Raw genomic sequence first — 14,499 nt, forward strand, 5'->3', positions numbered from 1 at the left:
CTGCCACCACAGGCCACTCCAACCAGGCTTGAAATGTGGCTCGAGTATCAGTCTCTTTGTCCCTCCAGCTCCAGAGGGCACCTGTTCAGCTCTGTGTGGGTGTTTCAAAGCCTCAGAGTTTCACGAGGCTCCTCATGGGGACCAGGGTGGGGACAGTCTGGTGTGCGGGAGAAGCACCTGTCCTGCTCCTCCACTGCTCTTGCTCGAAAGAACTCCTTTCCGCCTGCCTCTTGCTGGATCCCCAGCCTTGTCTTGTGCAGTCTCCAGGCAGGTGATGGGCCAAGGGTCTTAACACTGATCTCATCATCTCTTAGTGAGGCCAAGATAAGCAGCTTCCCATTTTTCTTTCCCTTTGGGGCTCTCTGCTGAGATTCAGAACCAACAGGAGCAGTTCTTCGCATTGAATATGCTGGTCCAGCTGATTCACAGCAGGCTTTCAAACAGAGCTTAGAGCTGGACCCGCCAAGCACGGAGCATCCACCCATGTTACAGATGAGGAAAGTGGAGTTACGAGCAGAAGGAGGGGAGGCTCCTGTGACTCAGTGTGAATGCTCTTTCCGGGGCAACAAGCCAGTGTTGGGGGGCTGGAAGGATTCCCCCATGGCCACCTGGGGGCAGTCACCAGCATGCTGGTCACTGCAGCCCACAGCCCAGCCAAAGGGGACCACAGAGACCCTCTTGTCACTCATCAGCTCCAGCTACATCGGCCCTCTGACCTTCCTGCAGACACACCACGCTCTCTCTCCGCCAGGGCTCCCATATCAGTTTCCTAGGGCTTCGGGAACAAAGGACCTCAAACCAGGCACTACAATGACTGAAAAATAGTCTCTTACCACTCAGGAGGCTAGGGGTCTGAAATCAGGGGTCGGCAGGCCAGGCTGGTTTGTTTTGATGCTCTGAGGCTCAAGCTGAGGCGTGCCTCTCTCCTGGCTCCTGGTCACAGCCAGAGACCCTGGGTGTTCCTCGGCTTACAGGTGCACCCCTCAATTCTCCACTGTCTCTTGCTTTCCCCACGCCTTCGTGGAAGCCACACTTAGGACAGGTGGAAATCTGATGTCTGTGCAAAGGCCTCCCTGAAAGTCCCTCTAGGATCCTATTCAGATTATCTGCTGGCTTTGTGATGTCTATATCAAAACACTGAATTATACTTCAGGCCCATCGTCCTCTGCCTGACCCTTAACTGAAGGTGGTAACCTGGTCCGAGAAGGGCAGCACCTTCCTCGCCTTGACCTTGCAGGAGCGAGGATGGCTCAGGTGACCTAGAGAGAAGCGGCTTTTCTCTCTACCTGAAGTCAATGCTGACAAGAGTTGGGTGATCTTCCTACACCCACCGCTGTCTGGTTCAGAGGAAGGGTTTGACTTTACCAAATAGAAAACCTGACAGGTAGGCCTCCCCAGTGAATCAATGGGGTGGAGCTGAAGTGACTTTTTTTTAAATTTAAAGAAATGTAATATTTAAAGAGTTTTCTATTCCCCCTCCTTGGGGAAGAGAGCCCTTAATTTTCCCATCAACTCTGACATGTGTGAATCACAGCCCTTCTGTTCCTATAAAAGCATCATGATTCATCAGCAGCCTTGCCAGCTGTGGGCTGCACTTTCTCTTCTGACAGGGCAGGCTTTCCCTAGAGAAGAAGGCTGGGCGCACCACTCCCAGCTGCATGGTATTACGAGCCAGGACCCAGTTTGCTGCTTCTCAGAGATTGGGGGTGGCCCTGGATCACCTTGACACCGGTCTGGGCTTGTGATGTATGCAGAGGGGTCTGCGGAAGGGCCGCGCTCCCATCATCCTGAGAAGCTGGTCTCCTGGGCTGAGAAAGCAAACTGCTTTTTTTTTTTTTTTTAATTATTATTTGTGCCTAAAGAAAAAAAAAAAAAAAAGATTCTTTCTTGAAGAAACTATTGATGTATGCTATATACAACCAGCTATACCCACTTCATGTATACAGGTTGTTTTGATAAGTGGATACACCCGTGCAACCTCCATCCCACTCAACACAGAACTCCCCCACCCCACCCCCCAAGCTTCCTCCTGCTCAACCTGCATCATTTCTCCACTTCCACACCAGGCAACCACTGAGCTGCTTTTTGTCACTCTACATTAGTTTTGCTTAGGACAGAATTTCATCCAAGTGGAATCACATCGTGATGTGAGGTCTGGCTTCTCTAGCTCAGTGCAATGTTTTTGAGACTCACTGAGGTTAATGCATCTATCAGTAGTTTATTTGTTCTAATGGCTGCGTGGTGTTCCTTTGTCTGGATAGATCACAATCGGCTTATCTGCTCACCTGTGGATAGGTGTTTGGGTTGTTTCCAGGCTTGGGCTATCACGAATAAAACTGCTATGAACATGAATGTACAAGTCATTCCATGGAAGTACGCACTCATTTCTCTCACATCCCTCGCTAGAAATGGATCAAACTGCTTTTTAAAGAATTCATCCAATGTGGAGTTCCTGTCGTGGCTCATGGGTAACGAATCCGACTAGGAACCATGAGGTTGCGGGTTTGATCCCTGGCCTCGATCAGTGGGTTAAGGATCCAGCATTGCCATGAGCTGTGGTGTAGGTCACAGATGTGCCTCGGATCCCGCATTGCTGTGGCTCTGGCGTAGGCCAGTGGCTACAGCTCCGATTCGACCCCTAGCCTGGGAACCTCCATATGCCACGGGAGCGGCCCAAGAAATGGCAAAAAGACAAAACAACAACAACAACAACAATAACAAAAAAAAAAAAAAAAAAAAAAAAAACGAATTCATCCAATGTGATGAAGCAGACCATGATCAGGAATTTGGGAGAAATCTGAGTACTGCAGTTAATTATAAAAGAAATGACAGCAGTGCAACACAGCGAAAGTCCAAATGCTGTGTGTTGCCGTGGGATGGGGGACAGGGCAGCAGGTGTGGAATGCGGAGATTTGACAGCCTCTTGTTTTTTTCAGTCTGCGGGAGCTTGGATTCACCCTTTCCCTTCTGGAGCCACCACAAAATGACAGTGGGACCATATCTGGGCCTTACCTCACCGAGATTTAAGATCATCTCCTGGGTCCTTCTGTTGGTCCTTTGAGAGAACCTGAGCTACAGAAAGCCACGATGGTGTACACCGTGCTTACAAACATGGACCGAGTTCAGGAGATCAGGCACAGAACAGATGTGTGGTGGGTACTGTTGGGGAACGACAGCTAAAAACATCTTCTTCCAACCCAGAAATTCCCTCCACAAATGTAGTGGAGAATAAAATCAGTGTTGTTACTGAATAAGCATTAAACCAGAACGTGATGCCCACACAGGCAATCACTAAGAATTACAGAGATAATTCTTAGTTCCCGTTGTGGCTCAGCAGTAATGAACCCTACCTAGTATCCATGAGAACGTGGGTTCAATCCCTGGCCTCGCTCAGTGGGTTAAGGATCTGGCATTGCCTGAGCTGTGGTGTAGGCTGCAGACGTGACTCAGATCTGGTGTTGCTGTGACTGTGGCATAGGCTGGCTGCTGAAGCTGTGATTCGACCCCTAGCCTGGGAACTTCCAGATGCTGCAGGTGCAGCCCTAAAAAGACAAAAAAAAAAAAAAAAAAAAAAAAAATGCAGACAGAAATCTCACTCTTTTATGGAGCCACGCAGCTACAGCCCATTACATACAGGAGAAACTGTCACCAGTCCTCAAGCAAGAGCCCTTGATGGCACCACTGGTCACACATAGTTCATCCTAATTTTGCCTGCTAAGTGGGGTGACCATCTGTGTTAGCTAATTGATTTTACCCAGAGGAAACACAAACTTATACTTCATGGCAGGGGGTCATTTTGCAACTCAGAGGGAGGGAGGAGGCTCTTAGCCTCTCAGCTAAGCTGGGAGACGGGGCCCCTCTCTCTTGGTGTTGGCATTTCAAAGAGATGGCTCCCAGGTCCCCAAGGAAGACGTTCCTGCGTCATAAAACTGACAAAATTCCAATCTAGTCTTTGAAAGGATTAGTCTAGCTTTCAAAGAAGGGAGGAGGAACTTACAATAACGAGTTTTCTAAAGTCAATGCCCAAAGAAAAAGAAGAGCAAGCTCTTCCTTTATTTTCAGGAGGGAGGATAGAACCTCTTGCTTTTATTTAAAATTTTTAGGTGTTTTGGCTGTGGTGAAACCTCTTTGGAATGCTGGGACACAGGTTCGATCCCCAGCCCAGCACAAAGAGTTAAGGATCCAGTGTTGCTGCAGCTGTGGCTTAGGTCATGACTGTGTCTTGGATCTGATCCCTGGCCTGGGAACTTCATATGCTGCGAGGTGGCCAGAAATTAAAATAAAATTTGTATTATAGTTGATTTACAATGTTGTGCCAATTTTTGCTGTATAGCAAAGTGACCCAGTTATACACACACACACACACACACACACACACACACACACACTATATATATATACACACACACACACACACATTCCCTTTCTTATGTTATCTTCCATCAAGGTCTATCCCAAGAGACTGGATATAGTTCCCTGTGCTGTGCAGTAGGACCGCGTTGCTTATCCATCCTGAATGTAACCGTTTGCATCTACCAACCCCAAACTCCCCATCCATCTCTCTCTCCTCTTCCCCTTGGAAACCACAAGTCTGTTCTCTACGGAAGTCTGTTTTGTAGACTGTGAACCTCTTGTTTTTAATTTGCATTTGTCCTGATCGTACACAGTGAATGTTCCTTAGAATCATGCACATGAAATCAATCAGTTTTGGTCCCATCTTCCAATCTGGGACCTCAGTGTTTGGGGTGAGCGAGGTGAAGGATGGAATCCAAGGCTCCCACCCCTGCAACCTGGCTCACGCGACAGCCTCTCTGCTCAGTGTTCTCTTCCACGCCCATCCTTTCCATCTCCAGCACATTTTGATTCATGAAATGAATAAAAGAAACCTAAGAAACCACCGTCCTCTTTCTTTCTCCGGTGAACGCCAGGGCTTTGATTTTTTGCTTTGATCCCTGCAATCCTTCCGAGCCCCGAGCAAAGTCCTGATGGGCCCTGCACCTTCGGAGGCGCTGGGTCAAGGAGGACCCAAGCGTCGCCAGGGCATGTGGCCGAGCACTCTTTTGGTTCCATGAATTAATATCTGTGCTGGTCACAGAGAATCTCAGCAGCTCCAAACCTGACCACGACCCGTACCCTTTTTCTTGAGCCGATTCGTCTATTGTTCTGTCTGAAAGGAGACATCTGCAAGCTGCCCCCACCCAATTTGGGCAATTTCTTTCTCTGTAAAAATGTTACCAGTTTCTAAATGTTTTTGTTTGTTTGTTTGTTTTTGTCTTTTCAGGGCCGTACCTGCGGCATATGGAGGTTCCCAGGCTAGGGGTCAAATCAGAGCTGTAGCCGCTGGCCTACGCCAGAGCCATAGCAACGCGGGATCCGAGGCACATCTGTGACCTACACCACAGCTCATAGCAACGCCAGATCCTTAACCCACTGATCGAGGCCAGGGATCGAACCCGCAACCTCATGGTTCCTAGTCGGATTTGTTTCCGCTGCACCACGACAGGAACTCCCAGTTTCTAAATGTTTTAAGTGAAACTGGGTGGCTTCCCTTTCTAATTAACTCAAGTGGCCTCTTCCCTGATGGCGGCTATAATTACACCTCCCTTCACTGTGAAAGAACTGTTTGGAATAGGGGACTGTGCAAGGTGACCTTCTATCACACCTTGTTTATCTGGGCTTGGTTTCTGGGGAAGAGAAAGAAAGCCCTTGCTGGCCAGATGCATCGTTGTCCCCACTGGGCTCAGAGGGCTGCTCTGGAACTATGTTCCCTGCATTTCAGGCCCACAGAGGGTAGGTGATTCAGTGGGTGCAGGGCCAGAAGAGAGTTTGTGTTTGGTGGCATGTGACACTGCGGAAGGGAAGGGTGACAGCATGACAGTCACTGCGGCTGATACTGTCATTATTTAAAGTCACTTCCACCCACTGGGCTGAGTCACTGGAACGTCACTGCCTGGGATTTTGCATCAGTTTCAAAAATATACCTCTGCAGAGCTTTCCACACTCAGAAGCGCGCCCCATCCCTCACCCAGGCACCCTTGAAAGGATCTCTCTCTCTCTCTCTCTCAATCTCTCTCTCGCACACACACACATACACACACACACGGCTACTCTCTGTTGAGTGCCTAGACTCCCCCTCACTACACCCCTGACGACAGTGATGCTGCATGTCTGTGCAGCACTGGACATGCCAACCTGAGCTCAGAGGGAACCGGCGCTCCCCCCTCCCCCACAAGGTTCCAGGAGCCGGACAGCAGCCTGGGCTGGAATCTGGGTTTCCTGCCTCCTAGTCTAATCCTGAACCAACAAGAGAGGAAAAGGAACCTTGGGGTCTGAAAACATGGACCCCCCTGCCCCCACTGCCCCAGCCGGGCCAAAATGCACCTACAGTGGCCAAATGAACAGAGACAAAAATCCACTTTGGCTGAAATGATTCAAATACCCTACATTTGGTTTCCGATTTCAAAACAAATGAGATCATTTCCTGTTTTTCTTTCTATCCCAGACTATGATATCTATCCCAGACTCTGGCCCTCCAAGTCTAGATAAAGAACCTTCCTATAAAGGCTTGGCTGGTTTCCAAAATATTTGTGAATATTCTACAAGGGGAAAAAAAATGATTTCCCGGCAGCAAGTCCTAGTGGTTCTAAGAACGCAGGCAGATGATCATGACTTTATCTCTAGTTACTTATGGTTATAATTATCACAGGGCTATTATAAAGATTAAATGAGATAATGGATGTAAACTACCTAGCACAGACACCTACTAAACCCTCTATAAACATTGATGACAATGACAGTATACATTTTCCAGAATTATCTCAGGCTACACATCTGATAGATTCTGAATACCGCAAGTAATGGCTCCGTTAACTTTTTATAAGCACCCTCCATAATGACAGTCCTCTAAGATATCCTTGGTAAAAGTATGTAAGCATGGATCTTAAACTCTACTTTCAATAATGCTACCAAAACAAATCTATAATGAAAGTTTATTTTATGTTTGTCATATGGGCATCTGGAGCCCCTTATTGTCAGGGGAGCCCTACCTACCTGGCTTTGTTTTGTCTTCCATCCAATTCTCAAACTCCTAGGAGCCTTTTAGGAGTCCTGGAAAGGACCAGGAGGATTGATGAACCCATGAGAAAGGGTCCCACACTGCTAAGAACATGAGAAAGCCAGTCCTCTCCATAGGGACAGGGCATGCCCTCCAAGAGTGAGGTAGGCTAGAATTTCTTGATGCTTCTTGAGTTTGTTTTTTTAAGGGTTGCAGGTGCAGCCTATGGAAGTTCCCAGTCTAAGGCTTGAATCAGAGCTACAGCTGGTGGCCTACGCCACAGCCATAGCAGCACAGGATCCAAGCTGCATCTGCAACCTACACCACAGCTCATGGCAACACCGGATCCTTAACCCCACTGAGCCAGGCCAGGGATCGAACACACATCCTCACAGTTGCCAGTCGGATTTGTTTCTGTTGAGCCACAGTGGGAATTCTTCTTGAGTGTTTAGAGCCTCCTCCTGGCTGAGAGCCTCCATCTTCCTCATCTCCTCCCACGGAGCTGAGCCCTCTTGCTGCTCTTCTGTGCCTGAGGTGTCGTGGGGACCCTTCGCTGCATAGACACCAACCCGAACTACCCATGGCAGACTCTCACTGTCCCTACTCTGCCCTGCTCTGAGGAAGGGATCAGCAGCCTCCTACCCCTTAGAAATTAAGTTCTAAAATAGGCAGCAGAGGGATCCAGGCACGTGACGTTGGCAAGGGTTGGAGTTGAGATGTGCACAGAATTCAGAGCAGCACGCCCACTGCTGATGCGTGGCTACTCTCAACCTCAAAGTCCAGGTCCATCGGGTTAATCATCCGGGAATTATAACAGCATAACAGCAACAGGCAGACATGTACCCAGTACTCTGAGCTCGACATGGTTCTAAGCACATTATGTATATTGACTCTATTAAAAAATTTACTGGACTACGGTTGATTTACAATGCTGTGTTAGTTTTAGGTATGTCCCGAAGTGATTCAGTTATGTATATGTATGTGTGTATGTATATATATATTCTTTTCATTATAGATTATTGTATGATATTGGGTATAGTTCCCTGTGCTGTAAGCATGTCCTTGCCAGTTATCTATTTTATATATAGTTGTATGTATACGTTAATCCCAAACTTCTAAGGTATCTCTCTCCCCTCTTTTCCCCTTTGGTAACTGTATGTTTGTTTTCCATGTCTGTGAGTCTATTTCTGACAGTTCAGAAAGCTTACAGAAATGACAGGTGTGGCAGGCATAATTAAGGGCCCTCAAAGATGTCCATAGTCCCTGGAACCTTGGAACATGTGACTTTACCTGGCAAACAAGACTTTACAGGCACGATTAAGTTATGGAACCTCTAGAACTACCATAAGACCCAGCAATCCCACTCTTGACATATATCCAAACAAAACTTTCCTTAAAAAAATACACAAGTACCTGAATGTTTGTTACAGCGCTATTCACAGCAGCCAAGATGAATGTCTATTGACAGATGAATGGATTAAGATGTGGTATGTATACACAATGGAATACTTACTCAGCCATAAAAAAAACCCCAAAATAAAGCCATTTGCAGAACATGGATGGAACTAGAGACTCTCTTACTAAGTGAAGTTGTAAAGAGAAAGACAAATGCCATATGGCATCACTTATATCTGGAATCTAATATGTGGCACAAAGGAACCTTTCCACAGAAAAGATCATAGACTTGGAGAACAGACTTGTGGTTGCCAAGGGGGAGGAGGTGGGAGTGGGACAGAGTGGGAATTTGGGGATAATAGATTAAAACTATGGCCTTTGGAAAGGATTAGCAATGAGATCCTGCTGTGTAGCTCTGGGAACTATATCTAGTCACTTGTGGTGGAGCATGATAATGTGAGACAAAGGAATATATACATGTATGTGTGACTGGGTCACCTTGCTGTGCAGTAGAAAATTGACAGAACACTGTAAACCAGCTATAATGGAAAAAACCAAAAACCATTTAAAAAAAAATGGTTATGGAACCTCAAGATGGAAAGAGTATCCTGGATTACCCAGGTGGGCCTGATGGAGTCACAGGGTCCTTGCAGAATGGAAGACAGAGGCAGACGGTGGACCAGAGCTGCAGGGTGAGAAGAATGTGACCAGAGCTGCAGGGTGAGAAGAATTTGAGGCTCCACTGCTGGTTCTGTGCTCTAAGGAGTCACATGCAAGGACGAGAGAGCCCGCGAGTTGCCAAGGGTGGCCCCCAGCCAATGGCCAGTAAGGAAATGGGACCTGAGTCTCACAACCTCACAGAATGGAATTCTGCCAACAACACAAACAAGGAAGCAAGGAAGCGGGTCATCCCGTAAAGCCTCCAGGAAGGAAAGCAGCCCTGCCGACACCTGGATTTTGCTGGTGTGACCTGGGCGAGATCCTGACCTACTGAACTCTAAGATGATACGCCTGTGCTGTCCCAGCCACTGAGTGTGTGGTAACTGGTTCTGGCAGTGACAGAAAACACATAAGATGGCATGGCCCTGGCCAGTGACTCTCAAAGGGGAAAGGCCTGAGGGAGGGGGGAAGGCCCCAGGGGTTCTCTGCCAGCCTGGCCCCTGCTGGGAGTTGGACTAAGGTGCCTTCATGATGGGATCTCAGTGACCAGAGAGGCAGGTGCCTGGAGTGGCTGATTTGAGATGCAGCCAAGGGTGTGTCACCCCAGGGCCTGTGCTCCTTGGCAGAGAGAGAGGAGACTCCACAGGGAGGGGGAAAGGACATGAGCTGGCCCAGAAGGAGGGGGTTTCAGGCCCAGGAAAGTGGGAAATGGGGAGGGGGTGGGGACAGTGACTCACTGAGAAACAGACAGGAGGTGTGTTGTGTGCACGCACCTGCCTGTTGAGGGGAGGCAGGTGAGCGGAGGGAGCCGACTGACAGACGGGAGTAAGGCTGGAACACTGGGTTGGAATTGTATTTCCAAAGAGCTCTGTAGGTCCCACTAAGAAGTTCAGGTCAACTGTGTACGCGATGGAGATGCATGAGGATGCCCAAGCAGAGTGACCTCTGCATTTAAAACCTGCCTTTGAGCAGCTACTCCACAGCAGTACAAGCCGGAGTTAAGGCCCTGGAACTAGAGACAGGGAAGGGCAGCCTCAGCGATCTGCGGTAGAAATTCTCAGGCCCATGGAAAGAGCTATTAGGTACTGAGTGAGCCATCTGTCAGAGAAGAGAGCGCCGTGTTTCTCACTGCTAACCTTCCCAATAACCCTGCAAAGGAGTGCTTACCTTCCTTTACAGAGAAACGGAGACTCAGAGAGGTTTGTTAGCTTGCCTAAGGTCACACAGCTATTAAATGGCCCGAGATTTTAATGTGAACTTTTGCAAGGGGCCAGGCTTCAAAACCTGTGCTTTTAATAATACAATGTATAATACAAAGGAGGAAAGAGAATTAAGAGCTATTTTAGAAATAATGGATGAAAACTGATGACCAATTCAAAGCGAGGAAGGCTGAGGCAGAGGGGAGGACTCTGCTTGATTGACCAGGTGTGTGCCAGGATCCAGGGGATAGAGAATGGGAGGAATCTAAGGCTTCTCACAGGGACAGTATCACAGCCCGGGGGCATTTGGAGGTATTGGTGGGGTGTTGTTTTGGTTGTTCCAGTGGCTGGCAGGGGGACCAAACTTCCTTCAAGGCACAGGACTGTCTATTCAAGAGAGAACTGCCACATCCTAAATACTAAAAGTGCCCCTTCCAGGAGTTCCCGTCGTGGCGCAGTGATTAATGAATCTGACTAGGAACCATGAGGTTGCGGGTTCAATCCCTGGCCTTGCTCAGTGGGTTAAGGATCTGGCGTTGCTGTGAGCTGTGGTGTAGAGCAGCAGCTACAGCTCCGATTGGACCCCTAGCCTGGGAACTTCCATGTGCTGCAGGTGCGGCCCTAGAAAAGGCAAAAAAAAAAAAAAAAAAAAAGTGCCCCTTCCAAAAAATGCTGAAGACAAGTTCAAAGGACATCTACTTGCCAGACGGAAGAGATGTGGAAATGAGAGACAGGATTTCAGAATCCATGAGACACAGTGAATGACCTTAAGGAGGGCTCCCAGGAAGAGTCTGAAAACCCAGCAATGCCAGTGTCCAAGTGCGGGCTCTGCAGCAGCAGCAGCAGCAGCACGTGGAACCCATCCGTCAGCATCACCTGGGACTCCGTCAGATGCAAGACCTTGGGCCCCAGACCTGCAGAGTCAGAAGCTCTGGGGTGGGACCGACAACCTGTGGGGTCCTATGCCCTGCAGGGAATTCTGACGTACAACCAAGTGCGAGAGCGACTGGGGGAAGGGGCGGATAGACGATGGAGGAAGGCAGGGCAAGAAAAGAGAAGAAACCAGAGTTTGTGGAGGAAGAAGTGGTGACAAAGGCTACGGAGTCAAGCTAAGCAGCCACTGCATTTGATGAAACAGAATGCTCTCCGTAACTGTGCCAGAAGAGTTTTTTCATGGATGGCAGACGGATGTTTTACCTGGAATTAAAAAAAAGAAAAAAAGAAAGAAAGAAAGAAAGAAAAGAAAAAAGAATGAGGGAGGGTAAAAGGAAAAAGATCAATAGTATCTCTAGAGGAACACAGGGTCCAAGGAGCGCTTTCAGGATGAAAGAACAGAATTATGTTTATAGCATATGAATATAAAGGGGAAAAATAAACAAGAAAGAAGAGAAAATTACAGAAACAAAGTGCCCAATACCTGTGACTGGAAGATAAGATGGGAGTCGAGTGCAGAGGGGCTGGGAAATACTGGTCAGAACAGGACACACCTTTCCAGAAGTGGGAATGATACACGGAAAGGAATCTGGAGGTGATGGAAAATGAGGGTATTCAGCCCTTGGCATGATGCCTTGCACCCAGCAGGCTCTTAGGACTAACACACCCAATGGTTTCAGATTAAACCCCAGATGCCCACTCGATGGTTGTGTGGCCGTAGGCAAAGCAGCCAACCCCTGAGTCTCAGGTTCTCCCATCTGTGAAAGAAGAGGCCAGAGAACAAAGGGGCAGGCATTTGGGAAGGGACCTTGAAAAATAGGAAGACGGGGGAACAATTCCTCTGAGGAATGGGAGACAGAGACCTGTAAAAAGAGCATGTGCCGAACATGGGAAAAGGGTACGTAATCAGGTGGTGAAACCAGAGTTGGGTAAAACTTACAAATAATGTCCTGGCTCTGAATTGAGACTCTAGTCCTTCTTATTTTGGTTCAACTTCTGTGAATATCAAACAACAAATAAGCTCCAGCCCAGGATGGGGTGGTTACTGAGAAAGGAAGAGCCGACTATAAAGGGTTAATTTTAGATGCCATCCTGACTGCAGCACTGGGTGCCCAGGAGTTGGTCCAACATTCTTCTGAGTGTTTCTGCGAGGCTGTATTTGGATGGGATTGACAGTCAAATGGGTAGACCTGAGTATAGCAGACTGCCCCCCCCCTCACGTCGGTGGGCCTCATCCAATTAGTTGAAGGCCTGAATCAAATAAAAGGCTGACACCCCCCACCACCCCAACACACACACAAGTAAGAGTAGATTGAACAGGGCTACCAGTTCTTCCTCTTCCTACAGCAGCTTCTGGCCTTCAGACCCAAACCAGGACATCTGCTCTAGAAATTCTGGACTTTCCAGACACCATAGTTATGTGAGGCAATTCATTATAATAAATCTCTTTACAGAGTGTGTGAGTGTGTGTGTGTGTCTTACTGGTTCCGTTTCTCTGGAGAAGCCCAAACTAATCCACAGCCTACATGCCTGATTTTACTATTCATTGTTCTCCGCTTCAGAGAGGATTTGAAATGGCTGTTTAGCATCTTTCAAGCAGCAAACTGCAACTCACAAACTGCAGTCCTTACAGGAGAAAAGGCAGGTTCATTGAAAAGAGGTTCTGAAATAAAGGGAGAACAAAGAAAGAATAAACGGAAGAATTACCAAGGTAAACAATCAAAAGGGAACCAGAATATTAAAAGATTGTGACCAAACAAAATAAAGCATGAAAGTTAAAGGGATCAAAGAAGAAAAAGAAAAGAAGAAAAAAGGAGTCTCGTAAATGTTACTTTCGCCTTCCAATTTCAATGTGGGATTTGATGAGTTTGGGGAGACCCAACAGAATTAACCTCCCCAGGCAGGAGGAACTGAAGCTCTGAGTCTGCGTGTAAAGATAAGAGCCTGCCAAATTATTTCTTTTAGAAAAGAAATTCTGACTCAAGGGCAAGCAGCCAATTCAAACCTGTCAAGCTCTGTGGAAAAGTTGACACTCGCTTTCAACTGAAGTACCTAATTAAACAGACCCCACTCCATAACTAACACTTCTCAAGCAATCAATGCATGTACCCCCGTGGTCACACCTCCCCAAAGTTGCAATATTTCCTTCGAGAGAATATTAGGAATTTGATAATAGCTGAGCCAAGTGACTTAAATGGCCAAAAAGGCAGAGGCAAGAGAAGCCACAATGTACATCATGATAGATTTCTACTTTTTATATTAAACTAATGAGTGGTGATCAGAGCCTCCTGTCTCCTAGCAAAAGGGCCACAAGAGCTTGAAGCAAAAAGACAACTTTGCGCTCTCAGGAATGTGGAAGGGAGACATACAGATGTGGGAGAATGAGAAGGAAATAAGAGTGCAACCCCCCCACCCCCACCGCCTGTCACAGGTTGGCTCTTGTCAAAGGGCTGCAGCGTTAGTTGGCTATGTGTCAAATATGATTTAAAATGCCAACTGATCTTACAAATACATGATGGCTAGAATTTCAAAGAAATCAGAGCAGCTGCAAGAGAAATGAGTAGTAAAGCTTACGGATTGCTCAGTTCTGCCTGGATCTTGTGGGCATCTGCAGGAGTGCATGGAGTCTGTTCGCAGAGCACTCAGAGTGAAGATGGGGACAGCTTCAGGGTGCAGCCTCCGGCACACTTTCTGGCATAGAATGTTCTCAATAGGAGTTCCCATTGTGGCGCAGTGGTTAACGGATCCAACTAGGAACCATGAGGTTGCGAGTTCGATCCCTGGCCTTGCTCAGCGGGTTAAGGATCTGGCGTTGCCATGAGCTGTGGTGTAGGTTGCAGACGCGGCTCGAATCCAGCATTGCTGTGGCTCTGGTGTAGGCCGGTGGCTACAGTTCTGATTGGACCCTTAGCCTGAGAACCTCCATATGCCACGGATGCGGCCCTAGAAAAGACCAAAGAAAAAAAAAAGTTCTCAATAAATCCATCCACTGGATCCACCTGCTGAGGGTGAATGTGCCAAACACATGTAAGAAATGGAGGTTATGAGCGCCTCAGACCACAGCTGTGAGATTCTTGAAAAAATGTCAATTAGACCCCACAATGGGTTCCCTTTGTAATTAGAATCAAATCTAAGTTCTCGGCCAAGGTCTGTAAGACTCCAACTCACTTGCCACTGTAGACACTCTCTCACTCGCTAAGCTCTCAGTCAGAAGCCACGCTGGCCTTCCGCTGTTCAAACTCCCTGAGCGAGTTCGCC

The sequence above is a fragment of the Sus scrofa genome, chromosome 4, assembly GCF_054392235.1.
Source record: "Sus scrofa isolate SSC_HxYL_T2T_F1_AM1 chromosome 4, Sscrofa_HxYL_maternal_Yorkshire_Landrace_v2.0, whole genome shotgun sequence".
Classification (NCBI taxonomy): Eukaryota; Metazoa; Chordata; class Mammalia; order Artiodactyla; family Suidae; genus Sus; species Sus scrofa.